Source organism: Triturus cristatus, chromosome 11 (assembly GCF_964204655.1).
Source record: "Triturus cristatus chromosome 11, aTriCri1.1, whole genome shotgun sequence".
Lineage (NCBI taxonomy): Eukaryota > Metazoa > Chordata > Amphibia > Caudata > Salamandridae > Triturus > Triturus cristatus.
The window spans coordinates 263,508,360-263,521,024 of NC_140594.1; the positions used below are offsets into that span (position 1 = coordinate 263,508,360).

A 12,665-nucleotide genomic window follows, 5' to 3' on the forward strand; every position below is an offset into this window, starting at 1 on the left:
GTTGGGTGTGGTGTGTGTGGTTGAGTGTGTGGTTGTGTGTGCAGTTGGGTGTGGTTGTGTGTGGTGTTGTGTGTGTGGTGTTGTGTGTGTGGTTTTGTGTGTGTGGTTGTGTGTGTGTGTGGTTGTGTGTGGTTGTGGTTGTGTGGGGTTGTGGTTGTGTGTGTGGTGTGTGTGTGGGGTTTGCTTTGATGCGGTGGTTTAATGATTGTAAATAGATATTCCTTCTTGCCACATGTTGCTCCCGGCTAAGATGTGAATAATCAATAAAAAATGGAGCATAATTTAATTATCCTCTGATGTTGCTGGGCTGTACTTGTTTTGCATTCTACAAAAACAAATGACAGAAAAACATGTTTAAAGTACGTTTGGCCCACATGCATGGGGCTTTTATTTGTGGGCTGGCAACTGCCAAAGCTCACCGACGCCACCAAAAATCAGCACGCAGAATTTAATGTTCAACCTGTTACTACGGACAGGTCAGCTTGGCCTGTAAAACCTGGCAGGTATTAGAATGTTAGTGCGTTTAAATTTAGTCACAAGGCCAATGTGTTCTCTTCTGCGCACTTGGATTCTTTGCCTCATTGAATGATTCTGACATCAGGGGCGTGCTTGTTTCCTTGATCCTTGCATCAACCGTGCAAAGCCTTTGTGTGCCAACCTTAGGTGTTCTTATGAGTGTGGACGATGCTGTCTGACCTAAGAGTCTTTGTCAGAAATAACATGCTTAACTCTTACAGGGAGACAGGCTATTTTCCGAAAGTGAAGATTGTATGCCCTCTTTTCCTGCATTTAAAGATTTTTCGTAGCACATACAAGTTATAAAGTAAGAATTTACATACACAAAGCAAAAGCATGAGGTACTGAAAATAATAGTTGTACTATGAAAAACAAGACATGAGAGAAATAAATTTTGCAAACATCTTGCAGCCTCATTCGAGAGTTGCAGTGAAAATAGGCACACAAAAAACTCTTCTCGAAATATCATAATACATTTTATCCTATTCAGTGGAGATTAGAGCAAAGAAATGTTCTTTGAAACTGTTTTTTTCCAAGAAATTTTCGCCAGATATTACTTGAAGGCAATTACAGATGCAAAAAAACACAGCGAATAAGCTAAATTTGCACAAAACCAATGATTGAAAAACCAAGTGTAAACCGAGATTGTGCCAGATTTTACAATTACCACCGCAACCAGAATGAGAAACAGACAACTCGTAATGAGGACCAGACGCACATGGAGTCACAAACAGCCACTCCTTTATACAATGGCTTAATGACTTGCAACAAAATTAAAATTACTACAGTTTGGCCATGATTCTCTGATGTGAGCCTCAGAAGCAAAGGCACTTGAGTCAGACAAATGGGTTTTTCTGCATTTTGGGTAAGTTGATGACGCTCACCGCTGAACTCAGTGACATAACGCAAAATGATGGGGGCCACCCTGCAGAATGTGAAGAGGGGCCCCTGAGTCTCCCTATCTCAATGATATTCATTGGCCTTTGGCTTAATGGTGGGCTTCCTTTGAACGGTTGCCCCCTCCGCCCACCCAGAGGGCTGCCGGGACTGCATTCGCCCCTGGCTGAAATCATTCCTGTAGGACAGTGGTACTCAAAATACAGCCCGCGGGCCACTTGCAGCCCATCAGGCCTTTCTACTTGACCCCCATGGATACTGAATCAACCCTATTTCTGCCTGTTGTGATTCGGGGGCCGCATTCCCCGGGAAAAGCATGAAAGAAACATGCGCAATCAGTGTCTCGCATGCTCACCCGCACCCTCCTTCGCCCTCATGTGCCTCTCCGACGTCACTTGCTCACACTGTTTTGATTGCATTCTTTGGAGTCTGGAGAGTCAGACAGAGGAAGCTAATGAGATGAGCAAAGAGGTACTGGGAGCAGATTAAGATGATTGTAATAGAAAGCAGGGGTAGGGAAAGTTTGAGAGGAATTTATGAGATGAGGAAAGAACCAAGGTTATGAGGAGAGGTATAATGAGTAGTATACATTGAGGGGAAAAACAACAGGAGAAGAGTAAAGTGATGACAGAGTGCCAGGCTGCAGGATGGGTCAGGAAATAAGTGAATTATTAAGGCCAAAGTGGTGGGTAGCGGTAGGATGGAGTAAAGTAGAGGAATATAGCAACCATGAAACAGTCAGAAGGTAGGGTCCGAGAAGAGTGCAGGGTCAGAGGGAAAGCCTAGGATCACAGCATACCCCATGAGCAGAGTCACTGAGTGTGGGGCTCATGGAAGAATAGAAGTAGACATGCTGCCTAATGCATGCATTTAATGAAATTACATGCACCTACCTGAGACGATAGTCATTTTGGAGATGACACTACAATGTCTCTGCTGCATTTATGCATGTACTGTCTAAGTCCATTAAAACTATGACAGCCTGCTGTCAGTTATGCTTTAATTGCCTGAGGTTACACGCATGTGGTAAGTTTTATTAGCTGGGGGGTGTACAGCGGGCTAGACAGAGGGCAGGAAGCCTATCTCTATCAATGCACTTTGTATTTGCACCTCTGAGTTTTGCTCGGTGATCTTGGGGGTTGATACTGTAAACCTTCAACCGGGCCATTAAGTGGTTCTTCAGAGCAACTTTAAGAGGCATGGGGTGTGAGTTGTGTAAACTACTGAGAGACAAATGAAGGGTGTGTCCAAGAACATATAGTAGATGGAAGTGATAAGTGTCATTCATAATGTCACACATAAGATGCAACAGCGTCACACATTGGCACACCTCAAACATTGAAATGTCACACATAAGCGAACAAAACATTTGGCAGCCCCGATAATGCATAGTGGCTTTCCTTGGCAGGCTTCTCCTGATTTACGCAACCTATGATGGGCATAAATAAGGTGAATGTTGATTTGGTCTGTTTTAGAAATACACATAAGAGATAGAGCTTGTGGTCATTGAAGTAATGCCAATGAGGACATACCTGCAAGGTTTTTAGATTGCATGCGTGTGCCATTGTCGAGGTTTCAGTCTACTTATGAGCGCTATTCCACAACCAAACGTATGCCACTTAGAGTGACATTTTCTTGCCGGCAAACCAAAGCAATGAAGTCCATGGGAAAAGAGAAGTATTGGAAATTACACCATTTTGAGCTAGGAGAAGCGGTAAAAATATCTTGAAACTGCTTCATACTCTGAAACAGAAGGTCACTAAATGAGAAGTTGATAGTATATGGGCCGGCTGATCAGACTTCCTAAGGCACTGTCCTTTGTAGGTGGTAGGTGCGAAGGCAGAAATGCAGATACCATTGTGCAAGGCTTTGCAACATCCATAATTAGAAGGCTAACAAACTTCAGATAGTGCTCCTTTACATGTGACCTTGTATATAACATGCATCATTTTTCCACCAATTATGATATGCCCCCTGGTAGAAGGTATATTATAGATCATTTGAGTAAGGCATTTTCACCAAAACTACTTGTTTTCCCATTTCAATCAGTGCCATGAATTTACTGAATAGAAGAGCCCACTAGGTAGCAGGTGTGTACCAATTAAGTTAATTTGTGGATGTAAGAGAGAAGACTTATTGCTGAACAACATACGGTAGATCCATTCTGCACAACAGGGAACTGGGTGCTTGTCAAAACAAGTCAAAGATGGCAACTATGGCCAGAAACACAAAGACCCCAGCAAAATTACAAATATTGAAAGAATGCATTAGGGGTACATAAATACATACATATATATATTTATGGTGACATTTTGCACAGAATAAACAGCTGAAGCACAAAAGAAACAGGAGTCCGTTTCCTTCTTATGAGTTCCAGAACAAGGATCTTTTAAAGTTGGGAAATATATATATATATATATATATATATATATATATATTTTTTTTTTCTCCAACACCTTCCGTGCATAAGTTGCCTCCTCCTTAGCGAGAGTTGCTTCGTTGCTTTCGGACCCCACGGAAGCGGGCCCCGTCAAATTTTTTATCCAAATCCTCCAAATTACTTGAGGGGAAACGAAGTCATGTGCGGTTTTAAAAGAATTCATTCCCAATCAGCCATTTGTCAAACGCGTTTCAAGTGCAATGCACCCTTGTTCACGGACAGAGATTTGATTTCCGTGGCCATTTTACTGTGTTACACACGTGGTTTTCTTAAACTACAATTTCAGTGTATGTGAAGAGAGACTCGTAGTTTTTTTAATATATATTCAATATAGTGTACCATTGACAATATGATTTAAAACGCTTATGACAATTATATATCGATAATATGCATGTCATTTCATTGTAAACTGTATTAAATATATACACTTATAATTTGCACGTTAATGATTAATTATTTGCACATTACACTTTCCGTCTTGTTTGCAATCAATTATGCCCCAGGGGCTATCACTCATGGCAATTTATCAATCTAGCCCAAGTGGGCATGTGTCAATCACCATACAAACAAAAACATTTGTTAGAAAATACAAGTCCCAACACTATGTGATTAAAAACTTTCTCTTACCTGTTTTTCTTTCAATTAAAACTTAATATTCTTCTCAAGAACTAGTTACTATAGATGCGTGTACATATCTTCCTACACATTTAAACCCTCTGGCTGTTTTGAATTCATTTCTACTATGTATCGTGACTCAAGTCTCCTCAGCTTCTTTTCTCTGTTTCCTCCCCTTGGATTTTTTTCTATCACATCTATCACATAGTACGTTAATCCTCCCACTTTTTTATTAGGAAACCTCTCAAAATGTCGCGCGACAGGGTATGACCTGTCGCCGTTTTTTATGTCTCTCACATGTTGAAGGATTCTTTTATGTACCTCTAAGATTGTGCTGCCCACGTACCTCAAGCCACATGGGCATTGAAGCACGTAGACAGCAAAATCCGTTTTGCAAGAAAATGTTGCTCTTATTTTCCTCATATTTCTACTTAAACTTGGTTTATATGTTTCTGTGTTTACACCATGTGTGCAAGCCTTGCACTTGGTCCATTTCACAAAACCCTGTCGTTTTTGTTAACCAAGTTGTTTTTGGTTGGGGTTTTTTCAAATATTTTTGACCAGAGTTTGCTTAAGGGATCTCGTTTTACGAAATGTGATTTGCGGCCAGCGGGAAACAACTTTGCCAAGGATTGGATCATTCATAATCACATGCCAATGTTTGTTTAAAATACCTCTTAACTTATGCTGAGCGCTATAAGTTGTTTCAAATCTACTTGGCTGGTTTGAATCCATCTTTTTCTTATCTTTTTTCTCTTCTTTTTTCTCAAATAGAATATCCTCTCTCCTCTTTTCATTCACTTTGAAGATTACATCATCAATCCATTCATCTGGGTATCCCCTTGTCTTAAACCTTTGCTTTAACACTTTCATTTCTTTCTTTATCTCTTTTTCATTGCTGCAATTTCGCTTAGTACGTAAGCATTCACCATAAGGAATACTCTTCTTTAAATTTACTGGGTGAAAGCTTTTTGCATGTAAAAGAGTATTGCTGGAAGTAGGTTTTCTATATAACTTTGTTTCTACTTTTCCATTCTCAATATACACTGTTAAATCCAAAAAGTTCACATTGGTTCAACTTATTTCACTAGTGAACTTAAAATTGAGGTTGTTACGTTGTAAATCATTGAACAGCTTTGCCTCCTCTTCTGTGCCTTTCCACAGTAAAAAGAAGTCATCAATGTAACGACTCCAGTGTAAAATGTGTTCTTCCCACTGCTGTTGATATTGCGCCCGGACCACCTGCTCCTCCCACCAGCCCATATGCAGATTAGCATAGCTGGGGGCGAAGCAGGTGCCCATCGCTGTACCGCAGATCTGATGGAAAAGGTCATCTTTGAACAAGAAGTAGTTACTTGTCAAACACTTCTCAATCATGGATAATAGCATTGGAGTATGAGACCACAGTGTAATTGGTCTCGACCCCATAATCTAACTGCTCTTAATCCGTCCTCATGACGAATGCTCGTGTAAAGTGTTGACACGTCAATGGTTATTAAAAGATAATCATCTTCCCTGGGCAGATCATAAATACCTCTTAGGAAATCTCCTGTGTCTTGAATATGAGAAGGTAAGGTTTAGACAAGGGGATTGATGAAGGAATCGACATATTTAGATGTATTTTCTAGGGCACTTCCCATTGCTGAAATAATTGGGGGCCCAGATGGATCTAAAATATCTTTGTGGGGCGTGGCCAAGATGGCGGGGTGAGCGGACGCTTCCTCCCGTAGCTCCTCCGGCCCGGCCAAGCTAAAGCCTTTTTGTTATGCTTTTCTCCCCCCGCTGAGGCTCGGCGCGGGAGAGGAGCGTGGCGGAACATCAGGGGCACACATCGGTGCTGTTTTGGTCCGGATCGCCCCGGGGGAACCCCCCCAAAAGTTCGTCTGAGATCAGGGGACGACGGCGGTGAGCCCGAGGGGCGGAGCGTATTGGAGAGCTGTCCGGGCGCCTCGGTTGGGCCCGGTGCTGAAAGCTGCGGTCTGGAGGGGATCTGGCCCGCCGCTCGACGGTGACTGAAGGAGCCTGGCGGGCAGGGGCCCGACGGTGTGGAGGGCTTGGGACGGGTGCCCCGGCACTCGGACTGGTGACGGCGACACCTGGCACTGCGGAGGCCCTGACCCCTAGCCGAGGTACGGCGGACTCCTTGTTGGGGTCGAATCATCTGGCCCCCTGTGCGTGACTAACGGGGGCCGGTGGTGGAACTTATTTCACGACGGGGCACCTCGGAGGCCCCGGGGGTGCCGCCGGGCCTAGTCGGTGTGGCTTGCTCCGCCCGGCCGCCATTTTGTCCCCGAAGGAGCAGTGGTGGCGACCTCCGCTGAGCCCTGGATGCTGGCTGCACACGACCTCCCGATATTGCTGTCTTGACTACCGGAGGGATGAGCTGTTGGGACCCCCTCGCTGCGGCCCCCTTGGTTGTCTCACGCTAGCTCTTGCGGCTGACGGTGACCGGGCTCGGCCGCCATTTTGTCACCTGTGACGCAGCGACCTCACTTGTGGGGGATCCCCCGGCCCGAGTGCTTGCCAGCGGCTGAGCATCTCTGGGGCGCCTGGATCGGGGCCCGACTGCGGAGCTGACGATGGCTGGGAAAGGAGGCCCGAAGAAAGGGGACCGTACTCTGCCGGACATGCTTGGCAGGGCCCAGCACTTGCGGGACAGGACACAGCCCTCGCCGGGGTCCTCCCGGGCTCCGGCGGATGTGACTGGAGGGGAGCCACCCGTCACGAGGGCCTTCATGGAGGAACTGTTTAGCTCCCTCAGGGAGGACTTCCAGACACTGAAGCGGGAGGTGGCCAGCGAGGTCCGAGAAGTGCGCAGAGAGGTGGAGGGCCTAGGTGAGCGTGTGGAGGCGGTGGAGACGGAGGGCCAACAGCGAGCGGAGGAGATAGTCCACCTCCAGCAGGACGTTCTTCGCCTCCGGGAACAGTGTGTGGAGCTCCAGGCCCACTCTGAGGACCTCGAGAACAGATCTCGGAGGAACAACATCCGAGTGCGTGGCGTGCCGACTGCGGATGAGGGGTCCGATCTGGGGGGCTATCTGCGGGCCCTGTTCCGAGAAATCCTGGGGGAGGCCGCGGACTTTCCCATCAGCATCGACAGGGCGCATAGGGTTGGCCGCCAGCGCCAGCCATCGGCACCCCCACCGGACATTCTGGCCTTCCTGCCCGACTTTCCACTAAAGGAGCGTATCATGGCTGAAGCCCGCAGGAAACAGCCCCTGACCTTTCGGGATCGGCCGGTGGCGCTGTACCAGGACCTCTCTGCCATCACTCTACAGAAACGCAGGTCCTTTAGGATTGCCACTGACTTTTTGCGCGAGCATGAGACGCCGTACTCTTGGGGTCACCCCTTCCGCTTGATTTTTCGGTGGAACGGGGTACTGCATCAGCTACGCTCCTTGCAAGACATTTGTGGTGTCCTGGGGCTCACGGCAGCGGAGGAAGAGGGAGCTACGCCGTCGTGGAGGTCCTCGGAGGGACGGAATCGGCGGAGGTCATCGAGGCGGCGCTCAGAGACCAGTGCAGGGCGCCCGGACTCCCCTACCATTAGGGCGGACATGGCAGACGCCCTGAGGGCGGCGGCCGGCGACTCGATCGGCTCCTCTAGCGTGGCCTTGACGGCCTAACATACACTCCGGGGGGAGATGTCTTTAGCTTCTTAACATGCTTGGCACGGGGCGGGGGGGTTGGGGGGGAGCGGGCGGAGGTGAGTGGCTGGACGTCCACTTTGCTATTTTCTACGGACTTGCCCGTTTTGGGGCTTGACTGAGACTATGGGGTGTTTGAGTTTGGGGATGGCTAGTTGCCAAGGTTGTGTTTTGGGTGGGGGAGGGGGTTGTTTTGGGGTTGGGAAGGTCCCGTCCGATGTTGTCTTTGCCCGCTTTGTCTTGGCTTGTCCCGCGCTGCGGCCCCGCGCGCCCCACCCGCTGATTCCCTACCCATTGCATGGCGCTCCCGATCCCTGCGAGGAATGCCGGGCCTAAAGGTAGTGACCCTTAATGTTCAGGGTCTGAATAACCCGGTGAAGCGCAGGGCGATCCTGTCGTTGCTGGAGGGGACGCAGGCGGACATTTGCCTTTTGCAGGAGACACACTTATTGCCCCGAGACTGCCACAGGATGCGCTCTGCTAAGTTCCCCACCCAGTTCTTTTCCTCGGCAGCGAACAAGACGGCAGGGGTAGCCATTCTCCTAGCGAGCTCCTTTCGGGGGGAGGTGTTGCATAAGTGTGCTGAACAGAAGGGGAGGCTCCTTGCGTATCGCATGAGCCTGGGAGGCATAGCATTTACGGTTGGCTCCGTTTATAGCCCAAACGAGCACCAGGAGCGCTTCCTAGACTCCGCGCTGGTGGATGTCACTGCTTCCCCGGACCGACACGTTATCTTGGGCGGAGACCTCAACATTGTCTTTGACTCTGGGATGGACAGATCGGCGCAGCGCTTCCCGCAGACGGGGGAGCTGTCCCAGGCTGGGAAGGCCCGGATTGCGGACATGGACTTGCATGATCTCTGGCGCTCCCTGCACCCCACGGATAGGGACTACTCTTTCTTCTCGCACGCACACCGCAATTACTCACGGCTGGACTACCTCCTGGTGAGTGGACCGATGCGTGCCGCTGCCACGGCGGCGGACATCGGGGTCCTGACCCTGTCTGACCACTCTCCAGTTATCGGCGTTTTCCAGTGGCCGGCGGCCTCCCCCTCTCGGGGGGTGTGGCGCCTCCGGGACACACTTCTACACAAAAAATCGGTGGTGCAACGCATCGGGGAGGTCATACAGGACTATCTCACTCACAATAGCAACACTGACACCTCGCAGGCGACACAGTGGGCGGCATTGAAGGCCGTCCTACGGGGGGAATTCATCTCTATCTCTGCGGCCGAGAATAAGGAGCGACAACTGAAGAGGGATGAGTTGACGGCTCAAGTTCGGGAGCTTGAGCAGGTCCACCGCCGTACGGGAGCGCCGAGGGTCTGGAGGCAGTTGAAGGCAGCGAGGAAGCTCCTCTCGGCTCTGGATCTTGATAGGGCGGAGTACGCCGCCTTACGTTTGAAACATGCCTACTACACTGGGGGGGACAGATGTGGCAAGCTCCTAGCACACCGGCTCCGGGTCGCGCAACAGCGCAGCGTCGTGAAAGAATTGGTGGGCGCGGACGGGGGGGTTGTTTCCGGGGACGCGGAGGTAGCGGAGTCTTTCCGCGGCTTCTACGAGGCGCTGTATGCTGAGGAGCCCTCCCCGCCACGGGAGACCGATAGCTATTTGGAGTCGGTGACCCTCCCGGTACTGGACCCGGCTCAGGCTGACCACCTGGAGCGGGACATCCATGTGGAGGAAGTGATTTCAGCTATTGCGCGGCTGAAACATGGCAAGGCCCCGGGCCCGGACGGGTTCACGTCGCTATTCTACAAGACTTTTTGCACGGCCGTGGCCCCTGTCCTTACGCGGCTGTTTAACTCTTTCTCCGCACCGGGAGCCATCCCTCCGGATCTCCTGAGGGCGACGGTCGCGGTAATCCCGAAGCCTGGGAAGGACCGGGCCCTTTGCGGCTCATACCGGCCCATCTCTCTCCTAAATGTCGACCTCAAGTTGTACACGGGGATTCTCGCAGCCAGGCTGGGTCCACACCTCCCCGACCTGGTGGAGGCGGACCAGGCTGGTTTTGTGCCCGGTAGACAGACGGTTGACAACACCAAGAGGGTGACACATGTTCTGGAGAAGGCCTCAAGGATCTCGGGGGAGCGGATGTTGTTGTCCGTTGATGCAGAGAAGGCCTTCGACAGAGTTCACTGGCCGTATCTTGAGCGGGTCCTTAAGAAACTGGGAATCGGCGATAAGTTCCGCACCATGGTATTTAATTGCTATAAGCATCCTTCAGCGTCGGTGCGGGTAAACGGGTGTAGCTCTGGTAGCTTTGCCATCGAGCGCGGCACGCGGCAGGGCTGCCCTCTCTCGCCGCTCCTGTTTGCCCTCTACATGGAGCCGTTTGCTCAGAGGATTCGTGACAATCCGGATGCTGTCGGGGTCCGGATGGGCCAGTACGTCCACACCGTCAGTCTCTATGCGGACGATGTCCTGCTGACTTTGGACGACCCTAGGAGGTCGCTGCCTACTTGCCTCCGAGAGTTGGACGCCTTCGCGGGGGTGGCCGGCTTCAAAATGAATATGAGCAAGTCGATGGCTCTGGACGTGTCCCTGGCTGCGGAAACCAGGAGGGATCTTCAACGGCTCTTCCCCATGCAGTGGTCCTCGTCCACGGTGCCGTATCTGGGGATTCTGCTGGCGCCTACACTGTCGGAGATGGTTACGGCCAATTATGCCTCCCTCAGCGGGAAGATCAAGGACGAGCTTGGCCGCTGGAACAAGGGCCTGCTGTCCTGGCTGGGGCGAATCGCGGCGGTCAAAATGACGGTGCTGCCCCAGATACTATATCTTTTCCGGGCCCTTCCACTCCAACCCCCGGTGGGCTGGATACGACACATGCAGGCTGACATCTCCCGCTTTGTCTGGCAGGGCCGCAGACCACGCATGAAGAGGGTCCTCTCCACGCTTGCTCCGGAAGCGGGGGGTCTCGGCATTCCGGACCTCCGTAAGTACTTTCAGGCGGCACAGCTCCGCTATCTGGTGGAGTGGAGCAGGTGGGAGTCCGACAAACATTGGCTCTTCCAAGACCAGGCAGTGGCGGGCCGCACCTTACAAGAGGTTCCATTCCTGCGCCGCGCGCACCGCCCCGCTAATCTTTACGCTTCCTTTGTTACGCGGGTCCCCCTGCGTGTGTGGGACGCGGTCTGTGAGGCCCGGGGCCTTGCCACCTTCCCTTCGCCGCTCACGCCCATTGCGGGCAACCCGGACTTCTCCCCTGGGATGGAGCCGGGGGTTTTCTCCCACTGGGTGCAGGCGGGCTGCAGGGCACTCTTCCAGATCTATGGCCCGGAAGGAGTGGTTCCTTTTCAGCAACTCCGCCAGGAGTTCGGCCTGACGGAGCTGGACAGATTGCGCTACATGCAAGTTCGGCATTGGGCCCTCCAGCCTCAGGTGCGTGCCGCCGCTGCCCGTCCAATTACACCGTATGAGCGGTGGTTGGCTACTCGGACCTCCGACGCTAAACTGATCACTGATCTGTACAAACACCTACAACCCCCGCCGTTTCACTACTACAATCCGGGGAGGGAGCGTTGGCACAGGGAATTGGGTAGGACACTCAGCCACAAGGAATGGGACAAAATTGCGTATCGGGCGCGGCACTCTGCATACCACACGGGCCTCACGGAAACCTTCACTAAAGTGTCCACATACTGGTACTACACCCCGGAGAGACTGTATGAAATGCATAGACACACTGACAAGGGGTGCTGGCGGAGCTGCGGGCAGGAAGGTACCCTTACACACATCCTATGGGATTGCCCAGTGCTGACCGCCTACTGGAAGGAAGTTCTGGACGAGGTGGATGAGCACTTTGGCATAGAGCTGCCGCGCCTCCCGGCGTATGTCCTGCTGGGCCTCCCCAATGACCTAATGTACCCACTGAAGTCCCGCAGGGGTAGGCAGATTGCGATAGCGCTGGGGTCTGCGGTTCAGAACATTCTGATCCACTGGCGCACATCCACCGCCCCCTCCATCACCGGTTGGTTGCACAGACTCTGGCATGTGCTGGGGATGGAGAAGCTGTCGCTTACGGTTGCGGGGGAGATAGACCAATTTGAGGAGCTATGGCAACCCTTTCTAGCGCTGCTGTCCACTGAATTCCGGGAGCTCACCTGCCCGAGGTATCTTAGGCTTCTCAGGCTGCGGCCGCCGGTGACCCCGGCGGACTAGCTTACATGTGAGATGGGGACCCCCCGGGGGGGGGGGGGGGGGGGGGGTGCGGGGCTTCCTGGTTAGGGCTACTTTGCTGCGGGACCATAGGACGGGGGGAGGGGGGAGTGTTGTTGTTTTTGTACTGGGAGGATGGGGGATGGGAGGGGGGGGACTGTGTTCTGTTGAGGGGTTGATTGGGGGGGGTTTTATTGCTCTGCTTTTGGGGGTCGGATACGCGCGTGGGATTCCACAGCTTGTAATTCTAGCGTTCATTTACTGTGTTCTTCCCTCTGAGCCAACGCTTCACCTATTGCCAACCCTCTGGAGATGCATCCCTTCTTCTTTGACTGTATTCCACGTATCCTGCCTCCTGTCCCCCTCCCCCATGGTTTGTTTTGTCTC

General features: G+C 51.4%; 1 protein-coding gene across 1 annotated transcript in view; it reads right to left on the reverse strand.

Moving 5' to 3' along the window:
• The window catches only part of PITPNB (phosphatidylinositol transfer protein beta), a 624,814-nt gene that overhangs the window by 551,662 nt on the left and 60,487 nt on the right, over window positions 1-12,665 (reverse strand). The window lies entirely within an intron of this gene.